This window comes from Muscardinus avellanarius (genome assembly GCF_963383645.1).
Source record: "Muscardinus avellanarius genome assembly, chromosome: 15".
In the NCBI taxonomy this organism is placed as follows: Eukaryota; Metazoa; Chordata; class Mammalia; order Rodentia; family Gliridae; genus Muscardinus; species Muscardinus avellanarius.
The window spans coordinates 51,748,575-51,765,579 of record NC_137801.1 but is presented as its reverse complement, the minus strand read 5'-3'; positions in this window follow the sequence as shown (position 1 = coordinate 51,765,579).

Sequence of the window (17,005 nt, the reverse complement as noted above, 5' to 3'; positions counted from 1 at the left end):
GTTTATGTACCTCCTGCATTTTAAAGAGGCTCTATCCTCCCCTATTCCATACCCATTGATTGGTCACCTTAATTGCTTCACTATAGAGCCCTTTCTATAGCTCGACCTCTTCCTGTTGCCCCTTTCCTCCTAGCTATTGCTGATTAGGGGAAGCATCTGGTTTTTATTTTCTGTGATATCTCTCTGTGCATGCTGCAATGCAAGAACCGATCCCACTCTTGACAGCCCCAGTAGTGGCCTGGCTACCCAGTGGACTAATCCAGACCTCGCTGGCTCAAGCAGCGGCCTTGCCTCATGGGAGGCCCCGATTCTGGTCTTGCTGGCCTCAACATCGACCTAACCCCTCAGCTGGCTCTGATCCCAGCCTCAGTGGCCCCAGCACCAGTTTAGCCTCAAGGCAGTCTCTGATCCTGGCCTCGGAGGCCTCAGTAGCAGCCCTGCCTCAGGGCAGGCTCCAATCCCGGCCTCGCTGGCCCCGGCACCAGCCTAACCACTCAGCAGGTTCCAATCATAGCCTTGGAGGCCCCAGCACTGGCCTTGCCTCATGGCAGGCTCCAATCCTGGCCTCGCTGGTCCCGGCACCGGCCTAACCCCTCGGCAGGCTCCGATCCTAGCCTCAAAGGCCACAGCATCTGCCTTGCCTCACTGCAGGTTCTGATCCCAGCCTTGCTGGCCCCAGCACCGGCCTAACCCCTCGGCAGGCTCCGATCCTGGCCTTGCTGGCCCTGGCAATGGCCTAACCCCTCGGCAGGCTCAGATCCCAGCCTCAAAGACCTCAGCACTGGCCTTTCCTTACAGCAGACTCTGATACTGCCCTCACTGGCCCCAGTACCAGCCTAACCCCTCAGCAGGCTCCAATCCCGGCCTCGGAGGCTCCAGCACCGGTCTTGCCTCATGGCAGGCTCCAATCCCAGGTTTTCTGTGTCTGTCACTGGCCTCACCCCTTGGCAGGCTCCAATCCGAGCACCCTCTTCGCCCAGCCATTTGTTCCACATTCTCGAGGGTGCATGGTGGTAGCATTCTGCCTCTGTGGTTATTACTTCAAAGGTTCCAGGTGTAATGCATCAGATCTCTGCCTCCCCTGAGTACTGGCCACTGCCATTGCCACTGCCTCCACCATTTCAAATCTTTCCCAAGCTCTTTTTCCACTCTGAGTGTTGTCCATTGTTCCTAAGCATGTGTGATGGTAGCATTTGACATTTGGTGTAATTTCTCAAAAAAAAATAAGGTTGGTAGGATCCAATTTCTGCTTCTCCTGAATACAAGTCTCCACTGCCATTGCAGAGACTGCTTTCAACACCGCCTTTCTCCTAGGTCTCCGCTAAACTCTCTCCTTACAGGTGATGTCCAAGATTCTTAACAATGTAGAAAAGAAACAGTCCTCCTTCGTGGAGAATTTTTCCAAAAGTTCCAGTTCATTTGGATAAGTTTTGTCTGCATCTCCAGTATCCTGGCATCTGCCACGACCTTCTTGACCCCTCTCTGATATTTTTCTTTTTTCTTTTTCTTTCCTCTTTTTTTTTTTTTTTTTTTTTTTTTTTAATAAGAGAAGACAGTATGTGTGATTTGAGGAGGTTGTGGGATCAGGCACTCAGTAGCATTGTGACCCGGGCCCGGTTTCCTCAGGGTTCCAGCATGCTTCGCTCGACTCCGCCTGTGGCCCAGAGTCCTGCGACCTGGGCCCCAGCTCTTCCAGGAGTCCGGCGTGCCCCGCCTGACCCCTGCCTGGGGTCCAGTGCCTTGCGACTGGGCCCTGGTTTCTCCAGAGGTCTGGCATGCTCTGCGCAATCCAGCCCAGGGCCCAGAGTCCTGCAACCCAGGCCCTGGCTCTTCCAGGGTCCGGTGTGCCCCGCCTGACCCCCGCCCAGACCCAGGGTCTTACGACCGGCCTGTTTCTCCAGGGGTCTGGCGTGCTCCGTGTGGTCCAGCCTGGGGCCCAGAATCCTGCAACCCGGGCCCTAGCTCTTCCGGGGTCCAGCGTGCCCCGCCTGACCCCCACCCGGGACCCAGGGTCTTACGACCTGGCCCTGGTTTCTCCAGGGGTCTGGCGTGCTCTGCGTGGTCCAGTCTGGGGCCCAGAGTCCTGCCTATTTCTTGCTTTAAAGGCAACTTTATATGGAATTAGAAATGCTCAATGTCATGTTTGTTTTTTTCTTCACCAGACACATCATTTTCAAATTTTAATGAAGTTTAACAAGTTTGAATGTCCAGAGTTCATGATACCTCCACCTTCCACATGCCTCAAATTACTACCTTCAAACAGTATAGTAAGTTATGACCAGAGAAGATTTGGAAGAAGCACAATTTTTCAAAGAGAAAAATTAACTGGGGTATAATGTCCACAAAACAGCAAGGACAAGTCCCAGAAAGCTAGCTAGATCAGCTGTTCACAGGTCACTATCACTGTATCTTGGACTATGGTTATATCTGTTGCCAGTGACCAAATGCTTAATAACCAGTTATCCATTTTGAATTTATGTCCTCTCTGTCCAGAGTTCTTCACTTCCAATCATATTGACACTTCTAAGTTTATACCATTCTGAACATTTGTTTTTAGTTCTCTAAATTAACGTTTTATTTTGATAATATGTTCATTGTTGAAAACTTGGTAAATGTACAACTCCCCACCCCCCAAAAAATCTTTCATAATTCCTGCCTTCAACATAGAAGTAAAAATTATTGTTTTCTTTATTTTCTATGTGAAACACTAGTATTACATATAAATGTATTTTCCTTTGCAAAACAATATCATGTGTATGCAGTTTTATTTTTCCTGCATGATTATTTTCTTTCTATGATGCATAATGAGCCATAGCCTTTCCACATCATTTATTATTCTTCTAGAGCATGATTTTTTATGACTACATTATATGAATCCATAATTTATATAACCAATTCCCTTTTATTGGACATTTTGTGTACTCCAAATTTTTCATTATAATGATTAATGATTGGATGGAGACTTTTGTAGATAAACATTTGTGCATATCCTTTATTATTTCTTCATAAGAGTTTTGGAAATGAAGTTTGGGGAAGAAAAGGTAGGTATACATTTAAGATTTTATTTCCAAAGCATTTTACAGGAAGATCAAGTCATTATATATTCTCTTCAATATCACGTAAGAACAGTTGCTTCCTCAGACCCTTATTAATAATTGTAGTTGTACATATATTATTTTTAACTACTCATTTGTCAGAATGTCATTTTATTGCTTACATATTTAATTTTGGTTACCAATTAGATTAATTTTCTCATCTAACTATTACTTGTTTATAATTTTTATTTGTTTATTGCTAATCTAGTTCTTTACCCATTATTACATTAATTTGATTATTGATTTTTATATATAAAACATATCAGTGACTTTTTGTCATATATCTTACAGTAAAATACATGTATTTTATTTCTTATGGTTCTCATTGCATTTTACTTTTTCTATAGTGTTTTTAGCTATATAGAATTTTTCAAATATGTATAGTAAAATTATTTTTTAATTTCTTCTCTGATTTTTATTTTTATTTATTTTTTTGCAGTACTAGGAATGGAACCAAGGGGTATTCTACCTCTGAGATACACCCCCACCCTGATTTTTTTATTCTTTATTTTGAAACAGGGTCTCTAAGTTGCAGAGGGCCTCACTAAGTAGCTGAGGCTGTCTGCGAATGGCAATCTGCAGTCTCAGCCTCCCAAATGCTGGGATTACAAGCATGAACCACCATGCCTGGCTTCAACTTTGAATCTTTAGAAAGGTTTTTATCAACATGTCAGAAAATAAATATCATCTATGCTTTGTGTTATTTTATTTCATATATATTTTACTATTTAGCTCTTAAATCTATAAAATTACTTTATGACTCTTTTTTTATGAGTAGATTGTGTTTGAGTCTACTCTATTCCAATATCTTTTTTTATACATCTTATGTGCTGTCTGTCAGCATAATAGCTATATGCCAGAGCTACACTGTTTATCATATTCTTATGTTGTTATGACATCTCAAATAAATTTCCCTAAAGCTGAGTCTTGAAAGTGTAATACTGCATCCTTTCTCTTGCGTTTTTTCCTTCTTTCAAGGTGTCTTTCACAATAGTTTTATTGATGCCTCTGGATTTGTCTGGTGGAGTCACAGAGTTGTGGTGATTCTAGTCTTCTTCAGGGGCATTCACTTTTCAAGCTTCTAATCCATCACATTGGTAGGCATGTGCACATGTCTCCCAGTGTCCAACACTCCCATCTCCTTTTCAAGATTATGTTTTTAAGGTTTTTAATAATCTCACAGGCAGTTAAAATAGCCTCAGTATCTTTTAGCCTAAGTATCTTTTGTTGCTTATACAGGGTTACACAGAAAAATTCAAACTCTAATCTACATGAGGACTAAAATGCATTTAATGAGCACTGAAAAATTATTTGAGAAGCTGCTTAGGTCCAAATATTTATCCAATACAAAATACTAACCATTCCCACCTCTCAAAATACACACAAACAAGAACACACACACACACACACACACACACACACACACACACACACACACACACCGTACAAGATTTTCTGCCCTAATTCTATAATTGTAAATATCATATCACATTCATGAAAATGTTATATTACCTAGAAAAAAGAAATGGGAAGAAATCATTTACTTTGGTGACCAACTGATTTTAAAAATAGATTTTCTTGGATTATCATTTGGGTTGATCTAACTGAAGAAATCATTTTAAAACAGAAAATAGCCTCTGGCTAGCAGCAGAGATTTGAAGGAGGCTACATGTCCCACTCCTGATTTCCAAGATGAAGGAGGGCATGTATGTGGTAAGGCATATGCATGGCCTTTAGGACCAGAAAGAGGCCCAAACTGACAGCTAGCAAGGAGACAGAGACCTCAATCTCTAGGCTGCAAAAAACTTAATATTGCCAAACATTTAAATAAGCCTCAAACTGAGAGATAAGATCAGAGCTTCTAGATGCTGGCCTATGGGACTCTAAGTCAAAAACTCAACCACAATGTGGTTGATAGTGAAACGGGGGTTTCTTGCGAGAAAACCCCGGAGAGTTCTTGTCTACGGAGAGCGAAGAATGATACCTGCAGACCTCAGGAAGGGGAGTAAAAGGTTTATTGGAAGCAGCAAGGAATGGGGTAAGGGTGGCTGAACACCCCAAAAGGGGCTGGAACTCAGGGTCCAGCAGCTGCCTTCAGGACAATACTTGAGAGTAGCCCAAGCCGAATTGCCTTCAGGTGCAGGCTGCTTTCTTCCAGAGCCCACGCGATCTGCCAGAAGGGAATAGAGAAAAGTGGCCGAACACCCCATAGGGGCTGTCGGAACTCCGGGGTCCAGTAGCTGCCTTCAGGATCACTACCCGAGTGTTGCCCGAGCCAAGTGCCCATCAGTTGCAAACTACTTTCTCCCAGAGTCCACACGATCTGCCAGAAAAGAGGTGCAGGTCACCCCTAGGGGCCTGGCCAGCCTAGATGTCCAGCAGAGGCCTTCAGGTCACTACTCGAGAGTCGCCTGAGCCACGTGCCCTCAGATGCACTCTGCCTTCTCTCAGGGCCAACACGACCTGCGAGAGAGAAAGAACAGCTCCCCAAAAGGGGAGGGGGTCCCGAGAGGGAAGTCCCCACTTTTGCCATCTGACTGGCCATGCCTGACCGCTTGCAAGTCTGTTTGTGGTTAGGGTGACTTTGGGATTCCAAGGAGAATTTGCATAGGACATTTGCAAGTTCTTTGAAGGGTCTCCTTTCAGGAATGCCAGACTTGCTAGGTGGGTTTGTTGATTAGGGAACTCAGGATGACTTTGTGAAGCTTTGACCTTCTTATCTCTGAACCTTTAGAGTTTCAGGTATCTGTTGTCTCTCAGGAAACTCAAGATGGCTTTGTGAAGCTCTAGTCTTCTTATCTCTGAGCCTTTGGAGTTTCAGGCATTTGTTGCCCCTCAGGGAACTCAGGAAATTAACTTTTTCTACCAAGGCCTTTTCCCTATCTGCCTATTTCCTTTCTATCTCCTCAATAGTATTGGTTTCAGCCACTGAAGAAGTTTGTGATAACTTTTTTTATGGCAGCAATTCCCCGGAATAGTTCTTGCACCAGGGCTTTTATGTTCTTGATGGAACTGATGACTGTTATAGTAAGCTAGAAGGGGGCCAATGTCTTGAGCGAGTCACTCCACCCAGCCTTGAAGAGATGTGGTGGAACCAGAATCCTGACTGATGTGAAAATGGTGGCCCTTCTTTAGTAGGCAGCCCTATGACTTGAAAAGTGGTAAACTACCTGCAAGAAGCTCAGGCACCCTGCCACTTGTGTTGCGGTTTGGGAGAATATGGTTGTGGGGATACTGTTTGCCGGGAACCTCTGCGAGTGTCCCGGACACACTTTACCCCAATCCATAACAAAACCCAAAATGACCAAAAACAGAAAAACCATGGGTTCTTGTCCTAAGCTAAGAATAAATATGCATAGCTTGGACAGTTGCTGAAGATTTAAAGAAGTTTATTAAAAAGATAGATACAGAAAATAGAAATACAGAAAATAGTTACAGCCCCATGCCAAAATGGCATGAGGGGGGAGGGTGGCCCAGGCCAACTCACCACTCCCCAGATACAGCATGTGGACCAGAATTTTTATACCCACGACCTCCATCTTGTTTATGTAATTTTGATGTGGTGAATGTCCCTGTAAGGTACCTCCCCTTATCCTGTTAGGTACATCCCCCAGCAAGGTGTGGCAAAGTGTCTCCTTTCATGAAGGTCGATCCCTCCTACCATCTTAACTGGCTTATCATGTAGATCTGTCTTTAGATAGAGAAAGGCCTAGTTCTCCTCTCCTAATATCTGTCTTTAGATAGAGAAAGGCCTAGTTCTCCTCTCCTATTGACTTGCTAATAACATGTAGCTAAGTCAATCTAAGGTTCAATAGCTGTTTGCTTCCTGACCAAAGCCAAGCCTTTCTCTCTCCAGGTCTGCCACCATTTTGACACAATTATTTTTGAAATATATTAATAATCAGAGCTTTCTCAAATCTTCCTAGGCTATTCCCAATACTGGTACAACTTGGTCATAGTAACTGTACCAGTATTGGGAATGACCTAGGAAGATTTGGGAAAGCTCTGATTATTAATATATTTCAAAAGAAAATAATTGATATTTCAAAAATAGTTGTATCAAAATGGCGGCAGACATGGGTGAGGGACAGATCTATGCAAGGACTTGACCTCTGCCTAAAACAGGCAGTTATCCCAATGTAAATTAACCTAGCTCAAAATAATTAACAAGTCAATAGAGGAGAGCTAGGACTTCTGATTTCTAAAGAGACCTACATGAGGATCTAGGTAGAACAGGGCAGGGTTTGACCTTGCCCTTCAGGAAAGGAGATGCCTTGCCACACCTGGTTGGAGGAGGTACCTTACAGGGTTAAGGGGAGGTACCTTACAGGAACGTTCACTACATCAGAGTCACGCAAACAAAATGGAGGTTATGGGTATAAAAAGTCCGGTCCACATGTAATTCCTTTGGTGTATTCATTTCGAGTCACCCCCCCTCATGCCATTTTGGCATGGGGCTGTATTTCTATTTTCTGTATTTCTGTCTTTCTAATAAACTTCTTTAAATCTTCAGCAACTGTCCAAGCTATGCATATTTATTCTTAGCTTAGGACAAGAATCCATGGTAATTTTCTTCTGTTTGGGGTCATTTGGGGTTTTTGTTATGGATTGGGGGAAAGTGTGTCTGGGACCCTAGCAGGGGTCCCTGGGGAACGGTTTCCACAAACCATATTCTCCCAATCCATAACAGTAACAGCTGTTGAAGGCTAGATAAGATTGTACTGCTTCTCACCAGCTTGCTTGACAATACAGAGAAATAGCCTCATCCAAAAGTAGTGAAGGGTCCGAGAATCGCCCACCAACCCAAATATCGAAGGACTCACAAGAGATGTAAAATGCAAGCAAGGTTTATTTTGCTGCAGCTCTGTCCCGGCTAGCCAGGGGTCGAATTTTGACCTAGGGCTCACTTCACAGTCTGGATTTATAGCTCCTGGAGGGAGTGGTTACAACATCAGAGCCCACCAAAAGTCTGAGCCCGCCAACCTTAGAACACAACCAATCAGATACAAAGACAAACAAGTACAACCAATAATTTTAAAACATGCATCCACACGCGTCAGAGCCTGCTAAAGACTGCTTATCTCCCTTATGGTATGTGTTCATTCCCTAGGGCTGCATTTCCCACCCACCTTGGCTGGGCCAGGCTTATCTCTGCGCTGAGGACTCTGCCTGGAAAGCAGATTAGCATGGCCTTGTTTGCTGATCTGGCTCAGAGATATGGGGATGGGGCCCATTTTCAAAGACCTTGGCCGGCAAGCTGGAGATTAGAGGCTTTGACCTGGTGGGTCCCCTGCCCTGGTCCTTGAATCCTGCAACCTGGGCAGCTGGGCTTACAGATCTTCATTCTGTTTCTAATCCTACCTTACTTCTATATCTTAACTCTATATTCTAATATCTTATTTCTAATCCTAATATGGGAGAAGACTTCTCTAGTTTACTTCTCATGCTGGGGTGGGGGAAAGAGCTTCTTCCAGCCTGCTTTCCAGCACCCCTACATTAGTAACAGAGGGGAAGATCAGGGGCATAAAGCAGGATATGGCAGCTGCTCACATCTGAGTCTACAAAGGGCAAAGCTGAACTGTTTCTCCAAGAGTTGCTCCCTGAAATCTATCACAGCCTTCACATAGACCCTGCACTTCCCATGGCTGCTCCCAGGCAGGGACTCAGTAGGCAGGGATGCTCAGGAGCATGTTCCCAGGAGAAGCTATTTTCCTTTGGGCAAGAGGAGGCTTTGCTTTGAGTATAACCCAGTGGTCTTTTGCTTTGCCATGAGCATAACACAATGGCCTCTCTGATCTTATTTTTTTCTTGGAGTTGGAGACTGAACCCACAGGTATTCTACCCCTAAGCTACATTCCCAGCCCTTTTAATATTTTTTAAATTTTTAAATGGTCTCTCTAAGTTGCTTAGGACAGCCCCAAATCTGAGATCCTCCTGGTTAACTCCCCCCCCCCTAATATTGAGATTATGGATGTGTGCCACCACACCAGGTGAGGCCTCTCTGACTCTTTAACCTTTCTTCCTTCCTTTTCTCTTTTCTTCCTTGGAGTCAGACTTGTAATGTGTCTAAGAGTTTCCCAGCCTCTTCCCACATTATTTCAGGCATTCCCTCCCAAGCATTTTACATAATGTATTTCTTCACATTTGTCTAGATATCTGTTTATTAACAAGGAAGATTCAAACCAACATGGAAGGTGTTTCAGTTTTAGACTGTGACTATTACTGTCTAGGGGAACTGTCCCCAAAGACCTTTCTTAGTCTTTCTTAGTGGGAATAATTTTCATAAAACACAAAAACTGTGGGTTCTTGAGCTGAGGATAAATATGCAATATCCTGGACTCTTGCTGGAGATTTAAAGAAGTTTATTAAAAAGATAGAAATACAGAAGATAGTTATAGCCTCATGTTACCCAAATGAGAGGGTGCTTCAAATGAAATCACTGAAGTACAAAACACGGAACAGACTTTTTATACACATGACATCATCCTCCATCTTGTTTCACATAATTCTGATGTAGTAAAAGTCCCTGTAAAGTCCCTCCCCTTACTTTTCTCCCCAGGTGTCTTCCACAAAAGTTGACTCACTCCTCCCATCCTAGTAGATTATTCAATTATGTAAACCTGTCTTTAGAATGAGGAAGTTCTAGTTCCACTCTCCTATTGACTTGCTAATTACCTTTAGCTAGGTTAATTTACATTAGAATAGTTGCCTGCTTCTTGGCAGAAACCAAGTCTTTCACAGATCTGCCCCTCCCCCAATTTTTGAAATATATTATTAATAATCAGAGCTTTCTCAAATCTTTCTAGACCATTCCCAATACTGGTACAGAAGGTATGAGTGAAATAGACCTTTGACAATAAAACTGTAGCTCATTTAAATTTATCAGGGAACAGGAGGGCCAGTCGCACAGATGCAAAACAGTTTTTAGGTCTGGGTAGGGGGTTAGAGGAAGAGCAGCTAAGAACCTTAAGCTTTACAGTTTCTAAAGAACACACATCTTGATACTGTAGATGGTGGGTCCTCATTGATACCCCTGACCCCAGCCCTACATTATCATCAGAAGGCTCCCACAGGGTTACGATAGTTCTCTTGGGCCCAGGCCCATGTTGCAGGAATGAAGAAAGAGAGCACCAACTGAACTTGGAAGATCAGTTTATTTAACTGTGGAAACAAACAGACTACCCAGGATAGGGACGCAGTCCAGCACTCAGTCCAGAACTGCCACCAAGAGCTGAACTTGTAAGGGATTTTTTAAGGTGAAAGCCACACACAGGTGGCTGATAGTAGAGGGGAGGCCCAATGTTACTGTCTGACAAAACTGAAACTTTGTCTGGGGTGGGGCTCTGTGTTCCAGAATGTTGACTATAGGGTAAGAAGGATGTTAGTCTATGCTTGCTACATTAACCACAGGGTAGGCAGGATGTCACTTTAACTCCCTGAAAAACTCAGGAGGAGCATTAAACAATTTTGGCTTGGCTCATTAGGGCTTTACAGTTCTAACACACTTTCCCATGTCCAGTTGTAAATTTTCATTATACAAAGAATAGGTCTAAAACTTCTTTTGGTAACTGTGTGTAATTGGGCCTCACTTTTTTTTAACACAATTTATAGGTTTTGTTTTTTTTTTAACACAACCATACCATTAAGTTTAGCCTTTGATTTGGATATCTCGTGAAGATCTTGGAAGCCAAGATAACTTAATGAGGATAGTTAATATTTGCCTGTCTTTCTTAAGTAAGAAGGGAATAAATAGTTGCTTACTCTGCTCAGAGTAATTGTTACCAAAATATATTATTATGTAGTTCCTGACAGTGAAGGTTTATAGTGATTGTGGTGCTTGGGCTTCTTTTATTAGGTAAGAAAGGATCTAGTGGTAAAGCAAACAGATCCTTCCCATGAAGGATATACCATGGCATCACATAATTTCTGCACTAAAATAGAGATCCCTGTATACTTGTATAAATTGAGGTTCAGAGAAGTTCATTAACATGGAGTGAGTCATGCAGCTGCTTAGTGTTAGAGGCTGAAGGTCAGTGTCTATCAGATAATTACTCATGTGCTCTCCCCTGCAGTAATATTCACTTAGAGGAAGCTTGAACAAATGAGCCATAGGTCAGAGGCGATGTGGAAGGAAGTGTTATTTAGAGTCTGGAGTTACTTTTCAATGATTACTTTAGCTCTGTCACTTGGGTCTCCATAAAACCACCCACTGATTTACTCTAGATTCCTGGCCCTGCTTCATAGAGGAATCTTTGTGGTTCTCACCAGAGAACATCCTCAGGGTTGACAAATAACATTGATCATTAAAATTGGCATCCATAAATTTTCATCCACAACAGATGATCTTTTAAAGCTGCCAGTAAAAAGAAAAGAGATTTGGAAGGTGCTGATGCAGTCACTTTACAATCTTGGGAAATTCTAAAGCATGAAGAAGACTTTCTTATAGAACGGTCCAATGAATCATGAGCTAAGGGACTCCCCACTCATGGCCACTGTGTAGGTGGAGGTGAGGTGTAAAACCCCACAGCTCAACCATTAACTTGCTTCAAAATGACCTGAGTCAAAGGAAATAATGGGTTTCATCTGCAACTGTAACAGAGGAGGGCAGGCAAAGAGAGAGGGGACACAAGCTGTCTATTGTAGGAAGAGGAGGTGGGAAGCAAAGGCACAGAGGGAGATAAAGAAAACAGATATCCAAATAGCACCAGCTTCACTTTGGAGCTGATGGTCCTTTAAGCAATAAAAACCCAATTTGTAAAACCTTCAATTTTACAGAAACAAATCACCTTAGAGAATATCATTGTCTCACTGTTATCTTTGTTAAGTTTTCTAAGACAGCAAAACTGATGATTCATCAACATGTCAATCTTCACAACCCTAATAAGTAAAAGGATAGAAAATAAATTAGATATACATTTTAAAAAATAAAGAAATAAGAGCGAAGTAAGCCTAGACTGCAAGTTATTTTTTCACCAGAGGCAGGAATAAAATTAGTTAAAATAAGCAGAAGCTCAAAACCCTGATATTAGTGAATAGACTTGCTCTTATCAAAAGTGTACCAGTATTGGGAACAGCCTAGGAAGATTTGAGAAAGCTCCGGTTATTAATATATTTCAAAAATTGGTGAAATGATTTGGTTCATCCCCCAAAAAGGAGGCAACTATTCCAATGTAAATTATCCTAGCTAATGGTAATTAGCAAGACTATAGGAGAGGGGAACTAGGACTTCCTGATCCTCATTCTAAAGACAGGTTTAATAATAATTGGATAATCTAGCTAGGATGGAAGGAGGGGGTAAACCTTCATGAAAGGAGAAACCTTGGAGGAACCTTACAGGAACTTTTACTATATCAGAATTACATAAACAAGATGGAGGGTGTTTTGTATAAAAAGTCTGTTCCGTGTTTTGTACTTTGGTGAATTCCTTTGAACCCGCCCCCATGCCACTCCTGAATGGCATGGGCCTGTAACTGTCTTCTGTATTTCTATCTTTTTAATAAACTCCTTTAAATCTTCAGCAAGAGTCCGAGCTATTGCATATCTATCCTTTGCTTAGGACAAGAACCTGCGCTTTTTGTGGGTTTTTTGGGAAATTATTCCCAGGGGTCCCTGGGGACAGTTTCCCAAACTGTAACATGTTTTTCTTCATACCATAACAGAAAGCAAGATTTCTGTATTGCAGCTGCAACTGCAGGACTGGTGCAGAGTGGGAAAGGTTGCTTGACGTCAAGGATGTGAGGGTGCATCAAAGAGAGAGAGAGAGAGAGAGAGAGAGAGAGAGAGAGAGAGAGAGAAGAGAAAGAAAGAGAGAGAGAGAAGAGAAAGAGAGAGAGAGAGAGAGAGAGGGAGAAGAGAAAGAAAGAAAGAGAGAGAGAAGAGAAAGAGAGAGAGAGAGAGAGAGAGAGAGAGAGAGAGAGAGAGAGAGAGAGAGAGAGAGAGAGGAGAGAGAGAGAGGTCTCCACTTGGAGTCCACATACCAGAGTTAACATTCAAGAGGAGATGGAAGGTAGAGTGGTCAGTGAGCTCAATGCACACATATTCATAGCCATCATGCCTTTCCATGCCAATTTGAAATATTTTTGTTTGTTCCTTTAGTTGTATTTTAATGAAAATTGCAACATTTACTGCACAAGAGTCTGAGAAACTTATGACCTACTTTGTTAGCTATACTAATCTGTTCCTCAGTTCCTTGAAAGCTCCTAATCTGTTCCTCCATTCCTTGAAAGCTTTTACTGTTTTATAATCTGATTTGATGTGTGTGTGTGTGTGTGTGTGTGTGTGTGTGTGTGTGTGTTTCTCTGCTCTTGGTCTGCAGTGAACTGTGGGCTTGCTGCAGCTCTCCAAGGTCCCTGAGATTCCCAGCTAGGGAGAGGGGAGACATGTATTCAGCATGTCAGACTGAGGTAGAAGTCAGCACCAAGGTATAAAATGATTTTCCTGTGCCACTGCTTGCTGACTTGGCATTTAGTCCAAATAACTCCTGCTTCCAGGATATCTCTTCCCTAATTACTAAGCATGATTCTATTTTCAGTGCAATAGCTGAGAAGGTGTAATTAGAAACCACAGAGACAGATTATTTTCTCTTTCTTTTACAGGCTTTTTGCTATCAACATATAATCTTCTCCCACTCAATCTTACCAGGTTCTTTTCTTGCCCAATTAGAATATGCACTAGTATTGAGATTCTTTCTGTTAAGCAATATGTTTGGGATCCTCAAAGGTGACAAAACATGTTGAACATGTCAGAGTTAAGCATCCAAAACCTGCTATCATGAACTTTTTGTTGTTGTTCCTTTGAAATAAATTTTTTTTATCTAAGAAATGTCTTTCTAAAGGACATGGGAACTATTTGTTTGAAATGTAATCAATAGGAAAATAGTGTCTTCAATTTCCTTAATTTCAATAAACTCCAGTAAGCAAATACTCGCCAATTTTCCTATCTTTCCCTAGTCCTTTTGTACTAGTTTACACTAGTTTTTTTTAAGCACTAATGCTTATAAACTCTTCCCTCACCCCCCCCTTTTTTTTGGTGGTACTGGGGTTCCTGGAAACCTTTCTACCTCCGGGCTACACTCCCAGACCTATTTTTTTATATTTTTATTTGAAAACAGGGTCTCTTTAGCCAGCACAGCTGGCTTAAAACCTGCATGATCCTCCTGTTTCTGCCTCCCAAGTGTGGGGATTAAAAGTGTGCACCACCATGTCTGGAAAAATCTCTTTAATTTTTTGTTTTACTAGAGTTAAGGTCAGTCTTTCTCTCCTATTATAATAGTTTTGACTTTTTGCAATAGTTTTAAATAAATTCTTTTCTGTTTGACCTGGAGTTTGTCATTTCTATACTAAATTTTCTCTTCTCTAGTGTAGTAGCTCAAATAAGGCAAGTTTTCCTTTTTTTTTTTTTTTTACAGGTCTGGGGGTAGAACCCAGAATAATTTGACCTCCCAGCTACACCCCCACAAACTGTGATCCTCCAGTCTCAGCCTCCCAAATGCTGGGATTACAAGCATGTGCCACCACAACCAGCTCTCCATTTTTAAGAAGTGTCTGGTGCAAATTCTTTTTAACAATGAGATATTTTCTTTCTGCACAATATAAAAGACATATGCTAGGTAGTAATTGTTAATTTATGTAAGTCCTTATGTAGAGACATCTATTTTCTATTAGAAATCAATTTTTTCAACAAATATTTAGTTCCTAGTACATATTAATCACTGGGAATAAAATGGTGAGAAAATAAACATGGTCCTATTCTTACAGGATTTATTACATGTGGAAACAAATATTAAGAATAACCGAACTAAGTTTAAAATTGCAAATGTGAAAAGTTGTATTAAGGGAAAGTACAAGGTTTTATAAGAATGTGAGGTAAGGTAATGATGCTTTCATCAAGGATTCCATAGGAAAATTCACTGTGTTTAAAAGAAGAGCAAGGTTGTGGGACATGAAAGCAAAGAAATAACATGTATACAGGTTCCTTTGGGGAATTTTGAGAAGGAAATTTAAGAAGTGTGAGTGAGGTTAGTGTGCATGGCTGATATTATCTGGTCTGGTCAGTGATCAAATGTCCACTCTCCCCAACCTGTCTTCTCACTGATCCAAATGCTTCTTTGAGGACTCTATTCAGATCCTGCTTCTCCTCTAGTGTTTTTTACCCAAAGCTTTGGAGTCAGCTCTAGTTTTTTACCTATCCCTATGATTTAATATTTTCACTCTTAATAATTTTATATTTGAGATGATATACTGATTATTCTCCATTAGACTTCTTATGCCCTATACCTGAGTTCTGATATCCATCATTATTAGCCTTGTTGTGGGACCCAAGAGACTCCCAAATCTGTATCAACTAAGTGCCCTTGTTTTTTACTAATTGATGTTATTCAAAAGGAATCACTACTTGAAATTGGGCAGGGTTAGGAGTAGAAAGAGGTAGGGGTTGTGTGCTTGCTTTGGGCTGCAAGTCTAGCAGTAGAATTGAATAAATAAACCTTCATCAATGGTTTATCAGGAAGTTTCCAGTTTCAATGACTTTCATAATAATATTTCTGCCTCTTGTTCCTTCAAGCCTGGGGTATCAATGGCTTCATGCTATTGGTAGCCTCTGGGTAACTTCACATCCTTTATTTTATGGCACTTCTACATCTTAAATATTCCCTTAAAGTTTCTATGCCATCTAAATTCGATTTTGTTTTCATCTGAGATCCTAACTGATGCAGATGCTTTCCCTAAAGCAATCTCTGACAAGTAGCCTGAATGATTCACATACCCAGCCTCGTGAAGCTCAGGAAGGGAAAGTGAAGAGTTCAGTAATAATCTCTAATAATGTGAAGCAACTCCAAAGATTTTTCTCCAGAAAAGACCCTTTCTACTACTTTTGTTTTTTCTAAAAACACCAGCATCTATTTGTTTCTAAGATTATAAATCCTAAGTACTCCTGAGATGAGTTTTAGGATTCAATTGAACATGATCAATTGGATTGATTGTTTATTTGTGAATGTCCAGTTGGTGCCTGATATGCTTGTGTCTGTGTGTGTGTGTGTGTGTGTGTGTGTGTGTTTTACTTTATTCAACAATTATCATGCCAAATGGAGTGTAATAATGCATTCTATAAGGTGAGAAATAATCAGAACAATATAACTCTGGTTTGCTTATTTGTGGTTATCTTACTCCCTCTAATCCTAGTGCTCTCACTTGCTTGATAGTTAAACAATTCAGTTATATTTGATAATTCAAGACTTCTTTTTCAGGGAAGTGCTTCAGTTCAGGGTTTATTAAGAGTAGCTTCCTACTCTTAAATCTCATGCTCAAAGAATCTTGTCTTCACCTAGCTGCCTAGAAAAACTATATTAGATTAATCTAGATGGAAGTGTTGAAAACTATTTTTCTAAGCAAACTTGTATGCAAGTTTGGGAAAATGGAAGGCTCCTTTATGCAGCCTAAGGGTGAAAATACCCAATCCCCAAAATACTTTCAATTGTAAAATTTTAAGCATTGTGACTAGCTAAGAGAAATAAAAACTGAATAGGAGGGGCAGAGTCTATCCAAGAGGGCCTTTTTGGTGAAGCAGATACAATATCTACTCTACCTGTTTGGAAAAAAAGTATTTTTTTATTAGTCAGATAGACCAGGATGTTATAGTTCTTCCCTATATTGTTTGTGCCCAAGAATTATTCTCCTCATAATCCTAAAGGGGGGAGAAGAGGACGGGGAATTCAAAATGGTGACTGAGGGACACAGCACTTCTCAATAGCTGAAATAAATAAAGTTCAACTACTTAGAAGGCAGTGTCTTAACCAAAAAAATAAATATATCCCAGGAACCAAAACAGATCCAGGTATCTCAGCGGAAGGAATCCAGAAACCCTGAACTCGAGATTCACTGCAAAAAGAAGAAGAAGAAGAAGAAGAAGAAGAA